General features: G+C 47.7%; 1 protein-coding gene across 3 annotated transcripts in view; it reads right to left on the reverse strand.

Moving 5' to 3' along the window:
- The window catches only part of rnf123 (ring finger protein 123), a 292,970-nt gene that overhangs the window by 38,402 nt on the left and 237,997 nt on the right, over window positions 1–16,571 (reverse strand). The gene's annotated exons all lie outside the window — the stretch shown is intronic.

Raw genomic sequence — 16,571 nt, forward strand, 5'->3', positions numbered from 1 at the left:
GCTTCCGGTTAGGAAAGTCCAGTAGAATACAGCTTCCAGTTAGGAAACGATACAGCTTCCAGTTAGGAAACGATACAGCTTCCAGTTAGGAAACGATACAGCTTCCAGTTAGGAAACGATACAGCTTCCAGTTAGGAAACGATACAGCTTCCGGTTAGGAAACGATACAGCTTCCAGTTAGGAAACAACACAGCTTCCAGTTGGGAAACAACACAGCTTCCGGTTAGGAAACGATACAGCTTCCGGTTAGGAAACGATACAGCTTCCGGTTAGGAAACGACACAGCCTACAGTTAGGAAACGATACAGCTTCCAGTTAGGAAACGATACAGCTTCCAGTTAGGAAACGATACAGCTTCCAGTTAGGAAACGATACAGCTTCCAGTTAGGAAACGATACAGCTTCCAGTTAGGAAACGATACAGCTTCCAGTTAGGAAACGATACAGCTTCCAGTTAGGAAACGATACAGCTTCCAGTTAGGAAACGATACAGCTTCCAGTTGGGAAACAACACAGCTTACAGTTAGATGGAAGTACAGAGGAGGAGGGACAGGAAAAAGAGGAGGGACAGGAGCAGGAGGACTGAAAACAGCTACTCTCTCAAGGCCATCAGACTGTTAAACAGCCACCACTCTCTTGGCACTTTAATAAATTTAATAAATGGATTTAATAAAAGGCATCACTAGTCACTTTAAATAACGCCACTTTATATAATGTCTACATATCCTACATTACTCATCTCATATGTATACACTGTACTCTATACCATCTACTGCATCTTGCCTATGCCGCACGGCCATCGCTCATCCATATATTTTTATGTACATATTCTTATTCCATCCCTTTACATTTGTGTGTTTAAGGTCGTCCTTGTGAATTTGTTAGATTACTTGTTTGATATTACTGTACTGTCGGAACTAGAAGCACAAGCATTTCGCTACACTCGCATTAACATCTTCTAACCGTGTGTATGTGACAAACAACATTTGATTTTATTTGAGAAGGAGGAACAGGAGGGGGGAGGGGCGGGGGGGCAGGAGGAGGAACATGAGGAGGGGGGGGCAGGAGGAGGACCATGAGGAGGGGGGGCAGGAGGAGGAACATGAGGAGGGGGGGGCAGGAGGAGGAACATGAGGAGGGGGGGGGCAGGAGGAGGAACATGAGGAGGGGGGAGGGGCAGGAGAAGGAACAGGAGGGGAGGGGCAGGAGGAGGAACAGGAGGGTAGGGGCAGGAGGAGGAACAGGAGGGGAGGGGCAGGAGGAGGAACAGGAGGGGAGGGGCAGGAGGAGGAACAGGAGGGGAGGGGCAGGAGGAGGAACAGGAGGGAGAGGGGCAGGAGGAGGAACAGGAGGGAGAGGGGCAGGAGGAGGAACAGGAGGAGGGGGGAGGGGCAGGAGGAGGAACAGGAGGAGGGGGGAGGGGCAGGAGGAGGAACAGGAGGGGAGGGGCAGGAGGAGGAACAGGAGGGGAGGGGCAGGAGGAGGAACAGGAGGGGGGTGGGCAGGTGGAGGAACAGGAGGGGGGACAGGAGGAGGCCAGGAGGGGGGACAGGGGGAGGGGCAGGAGGAGGAACAGGAGGAGGAGGAGGAGGGACAGGAGGAGGGACAGGAGTAGGAGGGACAGGAGGTGGACAGGAGGAGGAACAGGAGGAGGAGGGACAAGAGGAGGGACAGGAGGTGGGACAAGAGGAGGGACAGGAGGTGGGACAGGAGGAGGGACAGGAGGTGGGACAGGAGGAGGGACAGGAGGTGGGACAGGATGAGGGACAGGAGGTGGGACAGGAAGGGGAGGGGCAGGAGGAGGAACAGGAGGAGGGGGGGCAGGAGGAGGAACAGGAGGAGGGGGCAGGAAGAGGGACAGGAGGAGGAACAGAATGGAGGGACAGGAGGAGGGGGAGGGGCAGGAGGAGGAACAGGAGGAGGAGGAGGAGGAGGGACAGGAGGAGGGACAGGAGGAGGGAGAACAGGAGGAGGTGGGACTGGAGGAGGGACAGGAACAGGAGGAGGTGGGACAGGAGGAGGGACGGGAACAGGAGGAGGAACAGGAGGTGGAGGGAGGACAGGAAGAGGGACAGGAGGAGGAGGGGGGACAGGAGGAGGGACAGGAGGAGGAGGAACAGGAGGAGGAGGGACAGGAGGAGGAGGGAGGACATGGGAAAGACTGAGGAGGGACAGGAGGAGGAACAGGAGGTGGAGGGAGGACCGGAAGAGGGACAGGAGGAGGAGGGAGGACAGGAGGAGGAGGGAGGACATGGAAAAGACAGGAGGAGGGACAGGAGGAGGAACAGGAGGAGGAGGAGTAGAGTCCTGACTGGCAGCATGGCCATTGAGAGAGATGGAGAGATTTTTAAACATGTTTCAAGTGGATAAATGGCCATCAGCCTCCTCTCCTCTTCTTTCCTCAAGTGGCTGCTGTGTGTTTAATGCTGAGTACCATCTGAGACGCTCATCTATAATGTATTACTGTCCGCCTGGCTGGTCGACTGTCTTCACAGAGGCAGGAACCTGTCCTTCAGTTCAGCACGACTGAACAATTAACATGGTCTTTGTTCGGGAAATTCTACTATTATCATCATCATTCATAAAATCAATATTTATTCAACCTTGAGGATTTGAAGAATTCCTCTGTGTATTATTGTGTGGTTCCACCATCATCACCCAGAGCCAACCTTAAACCCTAGGACCAAGCCCAGAGCCAACCTTAACCCCTAGAACCAAGCCCAGAGCCAACCTTAACCCCTAGAACCAAGCCCAGAGCCAACCTTAACCCTTAGAACCAAGCCCAGAGATAAGCCCCACCCGAGAGCATAGCCCAGAGCCAACCCCAGTGAGAAAGCAGAGCCACAAGGACTGTTTTCATAAACAAATGACAGAGGGAGAAAGGGGATGAAGGAGAGAGGGAGAGAAAAGGGGGAGGTGGGGGGTGCTGATGAAAATAACCCATGTCAGCAGCAGCAGCTGATGGGACAGAGGCGATGCCTCCGCCACTAACCCTCTTCCTCCCCTCCCTCTCTGTTTGTGACCTTGGCCTTGTCCTTGCCACAGTGCATTTAGGTGGAACATAGCAAGACACAGAGGAAGTATATATATACATATACTGTCAGGTTTCTGAAGGGTTGGAGAGTAGGGCAATAATCACTCTGAACCAGAGATCCACATTCTTCACAAAGTATACCCTTTGACTTAATCCATATTTTGTTATGTTACATCCTGAATTCAAAATGTATTCTATAGATATTCCCCCCCCCCACCCATCTACGTACAATAATCCATAATGACAAAGTGAAAACATGTTTTCAGACAATTATTCACACATTTATTGAAAATGAAATACAGAAATATCTTCCATATTAATATATTTGCTATGCCACTCCAACTTGAGCTCAGGGGAATCCAAGTTTCTTAAGATGCCAATACAACTTGACTGGAGTTTGGACATTACTTAGAGAAAAAAAAACACCCATCTATATAAGGTCCCATAGCTGACAGTGCATGTCAGAGCAGAAGCTATTGTCCGAGGAACTGCCCCAAAGATCTACAATATATAGTTGTGATGATGCATGTCTGGGGAAGGATATGAAACCATTTCTAGAGTGTTGAAAGTTTCCAAGAGCACAGTGTTCTCCATAATTTGGAAATACCCAGACTCTGCCTAGAGCTGAGCGACGAGGCAAGAAGGACCTTGGTTAGGGAGGTGACCAAGAACCCAATGACCACTGACAGAACTACAGTTCCTTGGCTGATATGGGAGAACCTACCAGAAGGACAACAGTCTACAGCACTTCATCGGGCTTTATGGGAGAGTGTCCAGACAGCTGAGAAAAAGGCACGACAGCACAACCAGAGGTCATTTGCAAAAAGGCACGTGAAAGATTCCGAGAATAAGGCAAAAAATATTCTGTGCTCTATTGAGTGAGAAAATGTAACTATTTGGCCTGAATGCAAAGTCTATGAGAGGAGTAAACCAGGCACAGCTTATCCCCCATTTCACAACATCCTTACCCTGAAGCATGATGGTGGCAGCATCATGCTATGGGGATCATTTTAAGCGGCAGGGACTGGGAGACTGCTAAGGATAAAGGGAACAATGAATGGAGCCAAATACAGGCAAATCCTTAATGAAAACCTGCTTCAGCGTGCAAATGACCTTAGACTGGGGGCAAAGATTTGTATTCCAACAGGACAATGACTCCAAGCATACAGCCAAAGCAACGCTGGAATGGCTTCATAACAAGAATGTGAAAGTCCTTCAGTGCCCCGGTCACTGGAATCCCATTGAACATCTGTGGAAAGATTTTAAGATTGCTATTGTGGATCTTAATGCTGTTCCTCATAATCCTGGACTATCGGAAACACCATTTTATTACGTTTGCAATCGCAACAAATAAATCTGCTCAGACCCTAACCGAGGATCAGTAAAAGCCATGCTATTAATTCTCGGACAACCCAAATATTCATAGATGCCCTACCAGACCTACCCAAAGACGTCAAAGTACAGAAATCGGTTAACCACCTGAGGAACTACATTTAACCTCGCGTAATACCCTAGATGCAGTCACACCCCTAAAAAACTAAAACATTTGTCATAAGAAACTAGCTCCCTGGTATACAGAAAATACCCGAGCCCTGAAGCAAGCTTCCAGAAAATTGGAACGGAAATGGCGCCACACCAAACTGGAAGTCTTCCGACTAGCTTGAAAAAGTATCGAAGAGCCCTCACTGCTGCTCGATCATCCTATTTTTCCAACTTAATTGAGGAGAATAAGAACAATCCAAAATACATTTTTGATACTGTCGCAAAGCTTCCGAAAACGTGGCATTACCCAAGATAGGATTCAGCAGTGATAAATTCATGACCTTCTTTGAATGAAAAGATCATGATCATCAGAAAGCAAATTACATACTCCTCTTAAAATCTGCGTATTTCTCCAAAGCACAGTTGTCATGAGTCAGCACAACACTGCCAGGACCTAGGATCAAGGGAGACACTCAGTTGAAAAAAAAAAAAAACTATATCGCTTGAGACAATGATGAAAATAGTTTTGGTGTCTAAACCTTCAAGCTGCATACTGGACCCTATTCCAACTAAACTACTGAAAGAGCTGCTTCTTGTGCTTGGCCCTCCTATGTTGAATATAATAAACGGCTCCCTATCCACCGGATGTGTACCAAACTCACTAAAAGTGGCAGTAATAAAGCCTCTCTTGAAAAAGCCAAACCTTGACGCAGAAAATATACAAAACAAAATCGGTCTATATCAAATCCCATCTCAACATTTTTAGAAAAGCTGTTGCACAGCAACTCACTGCCTTCCTGAAGACAATGTATACGAAACACTTCAGTCTCGTTTTAGACCCCATCTTAGCACTGAGACTGCACTCGTGAAGGTGGTATATGACTCTTTTATTGCGTCAGACCAAGGCTCTGCATCTGTCCTCGTGCTGCTTTTGACACCATCGATCACCACACTCTTTTGGAGAGATTGTAAACCCAAATTGGTCTACACGGACAAGTTCTGGCCTGGATCTTATCTGTCGGAGAGATATCAGTTTGTCTCTGTGGATGGTTTGTCTTCTGACAAATCAACTAAGTTTTGGTGTTCCCCAAGGTTCCGTTTTAGGACCACACTTGCTTTCACTATACAGTGGGGCAAAAAGTATTTAGTCAGCCACCAATTGTGCAAGTTCTCCCACTTAAAAAGATGAGAGAGGCCTGTAATTTTCATCATAGGTACACTTGACAGACTATGACAGACAAAATGAGAAAAAAATCCAGAAAATCACATTGTAGGAATTTTAATGAATGAATTTGCAAATTATGGTGGAAAATAAGTATTTGGTCACCTACAAACAAGCAAGATTTCTGGCTCTCACAGACCTGTAACTTCTTCTTTAAGAGGCTCCTCTGTCCTCCACTCGTTACTTGTATTAATGGCACCTGTTTGAACTTGTTATCAGTATAAAAGACACCTGTCCACAACCTCAAACAGTCACACTCCAAACTCCACTATGGCCAAGACCAAAGAGCTGTCAAAGGACACCAGAAACAAAATTGTAGAATTGCACCAGTCTGGGAAGACTGAATCTGCAATAGGTAAGCAGCTTGGTTTGAATAAATCAACTGTGGGAGCAATTATTAGGAAATTGAAGACATACAAGACCACTGATAATCTCAATCGATCTGGGGCTCCACGCAAGATCTCACCCCGTGGGGGTCAAAATTATCAGAAGAACGGTGAGCAAAAATCCCAGAACCACACGGGGGGACCTAGTGAATGACCTGCAGAGAGCTGGGACCAAAGTAACAAAGCCTACCATCAGTAACACACTACGCCGCCAGCGATTCAAATCCTGCAGTGCCAGACATGTCCCCCTGCTTAAGCCAGTACATGTCCAGGCCTGTCTGAAGTTTGCTAGAGAGCATTTGGATGATCCAGAAGAAGATTGGGAGAATGTCATATGGTCAGATGAAAGCAAAATAACTTTTTGGTAAAAACTCAACTCGTCATGTTTGGAGGACAAAGAATGCTAAGTTGCATCCAAAGAACACCATACCTACTGTGAAGCATGGGGTGGAAACATCATGCTTTGGGGCTGTTTTTCTGCAAAGGGACCAGGACGACTGATCTGTGTAAAGGAAAGAATGAATGGGGCCATGTATCGTGAGATTTTGAGTGAAAACCTCCTTCCATCAGCAAGGGCATTGAAGATGAAACGTGGCTGGGTCTTTCAGCATGACAATGATCCCAAACACACCGCCCGGGCAACGAAGGAGTGGCTTCATAAGAAGCATTTCAAGGTGCTGGAGTGGCCTAGCCAGTCTCCAGATCTCAACCCCATAGAACATTTTTGGAGGGAGTTGAAAGTCCGTGTTGCTCAGCAACAGCCCCAAAACATCACTGCTTTAGAGGAGATCTGCATGGAGGAATGAGCCAAAATACCAGCAACAGTGTATGAAAACCTTGTGAAGACTTGTGAAAACGTTTGACCTCTGTCATTGCAAACAAAGGGTATATAACAAAGTATTGAGATAAACTTTTGTTATTGACCAAATACTTGTTTTCCACCATAATTTGCAAATAAATTCATTTAAAATCCTACAATGTGATTTTCTGGATTTCTTTTCTCATTTTGTCTGTCATAGTTGAAGTGTACCTGTGATAAAAATTACAGGCCTCTCTCATCTTTTTAAGTGGGAGAACTTGCACAATTGGTGGCTGACTAAATACCTTTTTGCCCCACTGTATATTTTACCTCTTGGTGATTTCATTCGGAAACATGATGTTAACTTTCACCTCTTTGCTTCAATGAAACATGGTGAAGCCCCAAAATTGCCCTCCCTGGAAGACTGTGTTTCAGACATAAGGAAGTGGATGGCGGCACATTTTTCACTTGTAAACTCAGACAAAACAGAGATGCTAATTGTAGGTCCCAAGAAACAAAGATATCTTCTGTTGGATCTGACAATTAATCTTGACGGTTGTGCAGTCGTCTCAAATAAAACTGAAAGACCTTGGCATTACTCTGGACCCTGATCTCTCGTTTGACGAACATATTAAGACAACTTTTTTCCATCTTCATAACATTGCAAAAATCTGAATATTTTTGTCCAAAAAGGATGCAGAAAAGTTAATCCATGCTTTTGTCACTTCTAGATTAGACTACTGCAATGCTCTACTTTCCGGATACCCAGATGAAGCACTAAATAAACTTCAGTTAGTGCTAAACACGGCTGCTAGAATTCTGACTAGAACCGAAAAATGTGACCATAAAACTCCAATGCTAGCCCAGGAGTGGGAAGCTGAACGGAAAGGCTCTGGAGCAACGAACCGCCCTTGCTGCCTGGCCGGTTCCCCTCTTTCCACTGGGATTCTCTGCCTCTAACCCTATTACAGGGGCTGAGACACTGGCTTACTAGGGCTCTTTCATACAGTCCCCTAGGAGGACTGCGTCACTTGAGTGGGTTGAGTCACTGATGTGATCTTCCTGTCTGGGTTGGCGCCCCCCCTTGGGTTGTGCCGTGGCGGAGATCTTTGTGGGCTATACTCGGCCTTGTCTCAGGATGGTAAGTTGGTGGTTGAAGATATCCCTCTAGTGGTGTGGGGGCTGTGCTTTGGCAAAGTGGGTGGGGTTATATCCTTCCTGTTTGGCACTGTCCGGGGGTGTCATCGGATGGGGCCACAGTGTCTCCTGACCCCTCTGGTCTCAGCCTCCAGTATTTATGCTGCAGTAGTTTATGTGTCGGGGGGCTAGGGTCAGTCTGTTATATCTGGAGTATTTCTCCTGTCTTATCCGGTGTCCTGTGTGAATTTAAGTATGCTCTTTCTAATTCTCTCTTTCTTTCTCTCGGAGGACCTGAGCCCTAGGACCATGCCTCAGGACTACCTGGCATGATGACTCCTTGCTGTCCCCAGTCCACCTGGTTGTGCTGCTGCTCCAGTTTCAACTGTTCTGACTGTGGCTATGGAACCCTGACCTGTTCGCCGACGTGCTACCTATCCCAGACCTGCTGTTTTTGACTCTCTCTCTCTCTACCGCACCCGTTGTCTCGAATGATTGGCTATTTAAAGCCAAAGGACATTTACTCCTGAGGTGCTGACCTGTTGCACCCTCTACAAACACTGATTATTGTTTGACCCTGCTGGTCATCTATGAATGTTTGAACATCTTGTCCATGTTCTGTTATAATCTCCACCGGGCACAGCCAGAAGAGGACTGGCCACCCCTCAGAGCCTGGTACCTCTCCACCCAGTACAGCCAGAAGAGAACTGGTCACCCCTCAGAGCCTGGTACCTCTCCACCCAGTACAGCCAGAAGAGAACTGGTCACCCCTCAGAGCCTGGTACCTCTCCACCCAGTACAGCCAGAAGAGAACTGGTCACCCCTCAGAGCCTGGTACCTCTCCACCCAGTACAGCCAGAAGAGAACTGGTCACCCCTCAGAGCCTGGTACCTCTCTAGGTTTTGGCCTTTCTAGGGAGTTTTTCCTAGCCACCGTGCTTCTACACCTGCATTGCTTGCTGTTTGGGGTTTTAGGCTGGGTTTCTGTATAGCACTTTGTGACATCAGCTGATGTAAAAAGTGCTTTATAAAAAGTGCTTTATAATTTTGATTGATTGATTGACTGACCTTTAAGGTTGCGGAAAACCAGATTGCATACCACAGAGAATACTATAGACATTAAGAAAGCCAGTCAGTTGATTATTGACAAGTTTTTCCAACACTTTTGATAAACCGTGGCCAAGCAATGGGAACCTCCCCAAAGAGGAGAGAAAGGTTAAAAAGGTCAGAGAGGATTGGCGATGATAGGGGCAGTAACCTTACATAGGAAATAGTCTTAACCATTAGACGATTCAGGAGTTGCTTTAGCATCTCGGACTCAGTGACCGTCTGCAGGGAGAAACTTTGTAGAGGGGCAGCGGAAAAAGGGGGAGGGGCAGCGGAAAAGGGGGGAGGGGCAGCGGGAAAAGGGGGAGGGGCAGTGGGAAAAGGGGGAGGAGCGTCGGGGATAGTCACATTAGAAAGGCTGGGGAGATGGAGAAATGTTTTCTTATTGGTCTATTAACTAAAGGCCAAAACTCCATCGCACCAAAACAGTATTTTCAAACAGATATTACATTAACACATCATTTTAAAAATCACAGCATTATTCCAACGACATAGTGTGTAAATATATATATATATATATATACAGTAAAACACAGCAAAATCGAGTTTTTGACTGCACTAGGCCTTTAATTGAATAGAAAATCCTCCGATTGGCAGGCATTGACCGGCAGCTAGCTAACAGAGTGGCATGGGACATATACATCCTCCACACACTGTGTTTGAGTCCCAAATAGCACTCTAATGCCGATCATAGTGCAGTACTTTTGACCAGAGCCTGAGGTAATGTATTTGGAATAGGGTGCCATTGGGCACACACACACGGTCTGATTAATACAGCTAATGTAACACCTGCCCCATGGAGGTAGGATATAATGAAGATGGAAGGGGGGGGGGGGGCGAGAGAATCACTACCTCATCACAGTACTGATGAGAGCCGTCTCCGTTACCCTCCAAAACACCGGAGCCCAAGCTGTTACCGCCAGGACCTCACAGAATTACAAGACACTTCTGTGAGGGACCTCATTTATCATGTTCTCTTCTCAGCTCTGCTCTCTCTCTTATCTCTCCATCTTTCTCTCCTCTCCGTCGCTCTTCTTCTCCTCCCTCTCACTCAGAACCTAGTACACAAATGAGCCATCCAATTACGTCAGATGGCTTTGCTAGCCTAGTGGAGCACACTTCCTCCCTCTAAAATCCGCTCGCTCTAATAAACTCTGAAAAGACCCTGGGGGGTACTGGGTCCCTCTCATTTCACCTCTCTCTCTGAGTTTGAGAGGAGCTTATTTTCATAAGAGATGAATAGTCTACTGACTGAGGTGTACACTGTACTGCTCTCTGAGTTTAAATCATAAAACCAGGATGAGAAGAGTCCTGATTGACAGGAACTAGTCATTGGCTTGGTGATTAGTTTAGAAGTACATTTAAAAAATATATATATTTCACCTTTATTTAACTAGGCAAGTCAGTTAAGAACAAATTATTATTTACAATGACGGCATACCCCAAGCCAAATCTGCACGACGCTGGGCCAATTGTACGCCGCCCTATGGGACTCCCAATCACATCCGGATGTGATACAGCCTAGATTCGAACTAGGGTGTGTAGTGACGCCTCTTGCACTGAGATTCAGTGCCTTAGACCGCTGCGCCACTCGGGAGCCCTATGTTCTAGTGTAGTAACAACATGTGGATGCTGCTGAGGGGTTTATCTAAGGAGGCAGAGGGGTCTTTAAAGCCTTTATGTATGGAGGAAGAGAGGCCTCCACTCCTGTGTTGTCTTGGCTGTGTGCTTTAGGGTCGCAGTCCTGTTGGAAGGTGAACCGTTAAGACGTCCTGAGCGCTCTGGAGCAGGTTTTCATCAAGGATCTCTGTACTTTGCTCCGTTCATCTTTCCCTCGATCCTGACTAGCCTCCCAGTCCCTGCCGCTGAAAAACATCCCCACGGCATGATGCTGCCACTACGGTGGCACGGTACTCCATTCTGCTTGTTTGTTTTATCTGTTGGCCCCGTTGCCTAGTCTACGCCATTTTACCTGCTGTTGTTGTGCTAGCTGATTAGCTGTTGTCTCACCTACTGTTTTAGCTAGCTTTCCCAATTCAACACCTGTGATTACTGTATGCCTCGCTGTATGTCTCTCTCAAATGTCAATATGCCTTGTATACTGTTGTTCAGGTTAGTTATCATTGTTTTAGTCCACAATGGAGCCCCTAGTTCCACTCTTCATACCCCTGATAACTCCTTTGTCCCACCTCCCACACATGCGGTGACCTCACCCATTACTACCAGCATGTCCAGAGATACAACCTCTCTCATCATCACCCAGTGCCTGGGCTTACCTCCGCTGTACCCGCACCCCACCATACCCCTGTCTGCGCATTATGCCCTGAATATATTCTACCATGCCCAGAAACCTGCTCCTCTTATTCTCTGTCCCCAACGCTCTAGGCGACCAGTTTTGATAGCCTTTAGCCGCACCCTCATACTACTCCTTCTCTGTTCCGCGGGTGATGTGGAGGTAAACCCAGGCCCTGCATGTCCCCAGGCACCCTCATTTGTTGACTTCTGTGTTCGAAAAAGCCTTGGTTTCATGCATGTCAACATCAGAAGCCTCCTCCCTAAGTTTGTCTTACTCACTGCTTTAGCACACTCTGCTAACCCTGATGTCCTTGCTGTGTCTGAATCCTGGCTCAGGAAGGCCACCAAAAATTCAGAGATTTCCATACCCAACTATAACATCTTCCGTCAAGATAGAACTGCCAAAGGGGGAGGAGTTGCAGTTTACTGCAGAGATGGCCTGCAAAGTAATGTCATACTTTCCAGGTCCATACCCAAACAGTTCGAACTACTAATTTTGAAAATTACTCTCTCCAGAAATAAGTCTCTCACGGTTGCCGCCTGCTACCGACCCCCCTCAGCTCCCAGCTGTGCCCTGGACACCATTTGTGAATTGATCGCCCCCCATCTAGCTTCAGAGTTTGTTCTGTTAGGTGACCTAAACTGGGATATGCTTAACACCCCGCCAGTCCTACAATCTAAGCTAGATGCCCTCAATCTCACACAAATCATCAAGGAACCCACCAGGTACAACCCTAACTCTGTAAACAAGGGCACCCTCATAGACGTCATCCTGACCAACTGGCCCTCCAAATACACCTCCGCTGTCTTCAACCAGGATCTCAGCGATCACTGCCTCATTGCCTGTATCCGCTACGGAGCCGCAGTCAAACGACCACCCCTCATCACTGTCAAGCGCTCCCTAAAACACTTCTGTGAGCAGGCCTTTCTAATCGACCTGGCCCGGGTATCCTGGAAGGACATTGACCTCATCCCGTCAGTTGAGGATGCCTGGTCATTCTTTAAAAGTAACTTCCTCACCATTTTAGATAAGCATGCTCCGTTCAAAAAATGCAGAACTAAGAACAGATACAGCCCTTGGTTCACCCCAGACCTGACTGCCCTCGACCAGCACAAAAACATCCTGTGGCGGACTGCAATAGCATCGAATAGTCCCCGTGATATGCAACTGTTCAGGGAAGTCCGGAACCAATACACGCAGTCAGTCAGGAAAGCTAAGGCCAGCTTCTTCAGGCAGAAGTTTGCATCCTGTAGCTCCAACTCCAAAAAGTTCTGGGACACTGTGAAGTCCATGGAGAACAAGAGCACCTCCTCCCAGCTGCCCACTGCACTGAGGCTAGGTAACACGGTCACCACTGATAAATCCATGATTATCGAAAACTTCAATAAGCATTTCTCAACGGCTGGCCATGCCTTCCGCCTGGCTACTTCAACCTCGGCCAACAGCTCCGCCCCCCCCGCAGCTCCTCGCCCAAGCCTCTCCAGGTTCTCCTTTACCCAAATCCAGATAGCAGATGTTCTGAAAGAGCTGCAAAACCTGGACCCGTACAAATCAGCTGGGCTTGACAATCTGGACCCTCTATTTCTGAAACTATCTGCCACCATTGTCGCAACCCCTATTACCAGCCTGTTCAACCTCTCTTTCATCTCGTCTGAGATCCCCAAGGATTGGAAAGCTGCCGCAGTCATCCCCCTCTTCAAAGGGGGAGACACCCTGGACCCAAACTGTTACAGACCTATATCCATCCTGCCCTGCCTATCTAAGGTCTTCGAAAGCCAAGTCAACAAACAGGTCACTGACCATCTCGAATCCCACCGTACCTTCTCCGCTGTGCAATCTGGTTTCCGAGCCGGTCATGGGTGCACCTCAGCCACACTCAAGGTACTAAACGACATCATAACCGCCATCGATAAAAGACAGTACTGTGCAGCCGTCTTCATCGACCTCGCCAAGGCTTTCGACTCTGTCAATCACCATATTCTTATCGGCAGACTCAGTAGCCTCGGTTTTTCGGATGACTGCCTTGCCTGGTTCACCAATTACTTTGCAGACAGAGTTCAGTGTGTCAAATCGGAGGGCATGCTGTCCGGTCCTCTGGCAGTCTCTATGGGGGTGCCACAGGGTTCAATTCTCGGGCCGACTCTTTTCTCTGTGTATATCAATGATGTTGCTCTTGCTGCGGGCGATTCCCTGATCCACCTCTACGCAGACGACACCATTCTATATACTTTCGGCCCGTCTCTGGACACTGTGCTATCTAACCTCCAAACAAGCTTCAATGCCATACAACACTCCTTCCGTGGCCTCCAACTGCTCTTAAACGCTAGTAAGACCAAATGCATGCTTTTCAACCGGTCGCTGCCTGCACCTGCATGCCCGACTAGCATCACCACCCTGGATGGTTCCGACCTAGAATATGTGGATGTCTATAAGTACCTAGGTGTCTGGCTAGACCGCAAACTCTCCTTCCAGACTCATATCAAACATCTCCAATCGAAAATCAAATCAAGAGTCGGCTTTCTATTCCGCAACAAAGCCTCCTTCACTCAAGCCGCCAAGCTTACCCTAGTAAAACTGACTATCCTACCGATCCTCGACTTCGGCGATGTCATCTACAAAATGGCTTCCAACACTCTACTCAGCAAACTGGATGCAGTCTATCACAGTGCCATCCGTTTTGTCACTAAAGCACCTTATACTACCCACCACTGCGACTTGTATGCTCTAGTCGGCTGGCCCTCGCTACATATTCGTCGCCAGACCCACTGGCTCCAGGTCATCTACAAGTCTATGCTAGGTAAAGCTCCGCCTTATCTCAGCTCACTGGTCACGATGGCAACACCCATCCGTAGCACGCGCTCCAGCAGGTGTATCTCACTGATCATCCCTAAAGCCAACACCTCATTTGGCCGCCTTTCGTTCCAGTACTCTGCTGCCTGTGACTGGAACGAATTGCAAAAATCGCTGAAGTTGGAGACTTTTATCTCCCTCACCAACTTCAAACATCAGCTATCTGAGCAGCTAACCGATCGCTGCAGCTGTACATAGTCTATTGGTAAATAGCCCACCCTTTTCACCTACCTCATCCCCGTACTGTTTCTATTTATTTACTTTTCTGCTCTTCTGCACACCAATATCTCTACCTGTACATGACCATCTGATCTTTTATCACTCCAGTGTTAATCTGCAAAATTGTAATTATTTGCCTACCTCCTCATGCCTTTTGCACACATTGTATATAGACCCCCCCTTCGTTTTCTACTGTGTTATTGACTTGTTAATTGTTTACTCCATGTGTAACTCTTTGTTGTATGCTCACACTGCTATGCTTTATCTTGGCCAGGTCGCAGTTGCAAATGAGAACTTGTTCTCAACTAGCCTACCTGGTTAAATAAAGGTGAAATAAAAAAATAAAAAATAAATAAATACCATGCTTCACCGTAGGGATGGTGCCAGGTTTCCTACCGAGGTGACACTTGGCATTCAGGCCAAAGAGTTCAACCTTGGTTTCATCAGGCCAGAGAATCTTGCTTCTCATTGGGAGACAGGATCAAGGCAAAGATGAAAGGAGCAAAGTACAAAGAGATCCAAACAAAAACCTGCTCCAGAGCACTCAGGACCTCAGACTGGGGGCAAAGATTCACCTTCCAACAGGACTGCGACCTTAAGCACACAGCCAAGACAACGCAGGAGTGGCTTCAGGAAAAGTCTCTGAATGTCCTGGAAGGGGCACAGCCAGAGCCTGGACTTGAACCCGATCAAACATATCTAGAGAGTCCTGAAAATAGCTGTGCAGCGACGTACCACATCCAACCTGACAGAGAAGAATGGGAGAAACTCCCCATTCAGTCAAAGGTGCTTCAACAAAGTACTAAGTAAAGGGTCTGAATACTTATGTAGATGTGATATTTCAGTTTTCTGCTTTGTCATTATAGGGTAGTGTGTAAATGGATGAGGGGGAAAAAACAGACAGACCAACGGACTAACAGACAGCCAGCTGACTAACAGACAGCCAGCTGACTAACAGACAGCCAGCTGACTAACAGACAGCCAGCTGACTAACAGACAGCCAGCTGACTAACAGACAGCCAGCTGACTAACAGACAGACCAACGGACTAACAGACAGACCAACGGACTAACAGACAGCCAGCTGACTAACAGACAGCCAGCTGACTAACAGACAGCCAGCTGACTAACAGACAGCCAGCTGACTAACAGACAGCCAGCTGACTAACAGACAGCCAGCTGACTAACAGACAGCCAGCTGACTAACAGACAGCCAGCTGACTAACAGACAGCCAGCTGACTAACAGACAGCCAGCTGACTAACAGACAGCCAGCTGACTAACAGACAGCCAGCTGACTAACAGACAGCCAGCTGACTAACAGACAGCCAGCTGACTAACAGACAGACCAACGGACTAACAGACAGACCAACGGACTAACAGACAGCCAGCTGACTAACAGACAGCCAGCTGACTAACAGACAGCCAGCTGACTAACAGACAGCCAACTGACTAACAGACAGCCAACTGACTAACAGACAGCCAGCTGACTAACAGACAGCCAGCTGACTAACAGACAGCCAGCTGACTAACAGACAGCCAGCTGACTAACAGACAGACCAACGGACTAACAGACAGACCAACGGACTAACAGACAGCCAGCTGACTAACAGACAGCCAGCTGACTAACAGACAGCCAGCTGACTAACAGACAGCCAGCTGACTAACAGACAGACCAACGGACTAACAGACAGACCAACGGACTAACAGACAGCCAGCTGACTAAAGGAATAGACAGACCAACGGACTAACAGACAGACCAACGGACTAACAGACAGACCAACGGACTAACAGACAGCCAGCTGACTAAGACAGCCAGCTGACTAACAGACAGCCAGCTGACTAACAGACAGCCAGCTGACTAACAGACAGCCAGCTGACTAACAGACAGACCAACGGACTAACAGACAGACCAACGGACTAACAGACAGACCAGCGGACTAACAGACAGCCAGCTGACTAACAGACAGCCAGCTGACTAACAGACAGCCAGCTGACTAACAGACAGCCCAACGGACTAACAGACAGACCAACGGACTAACAG

This window comes from Oncorhynchus kisutch, linkage group LG5 (genome assembly GCF_002021735.2).
Source record: "Oncorhynchus kisutch isolate 150728-3 linkage group LG5, Okis_V2, whole genome shotgun sequence".
Taxonomy (NCBI): Eukaryota; Metazoa; Chordata; class Actinopteri; order Salmoniformes; family Salmonidae; genus Oncorhynchus; species Oncorhynchus kisutch.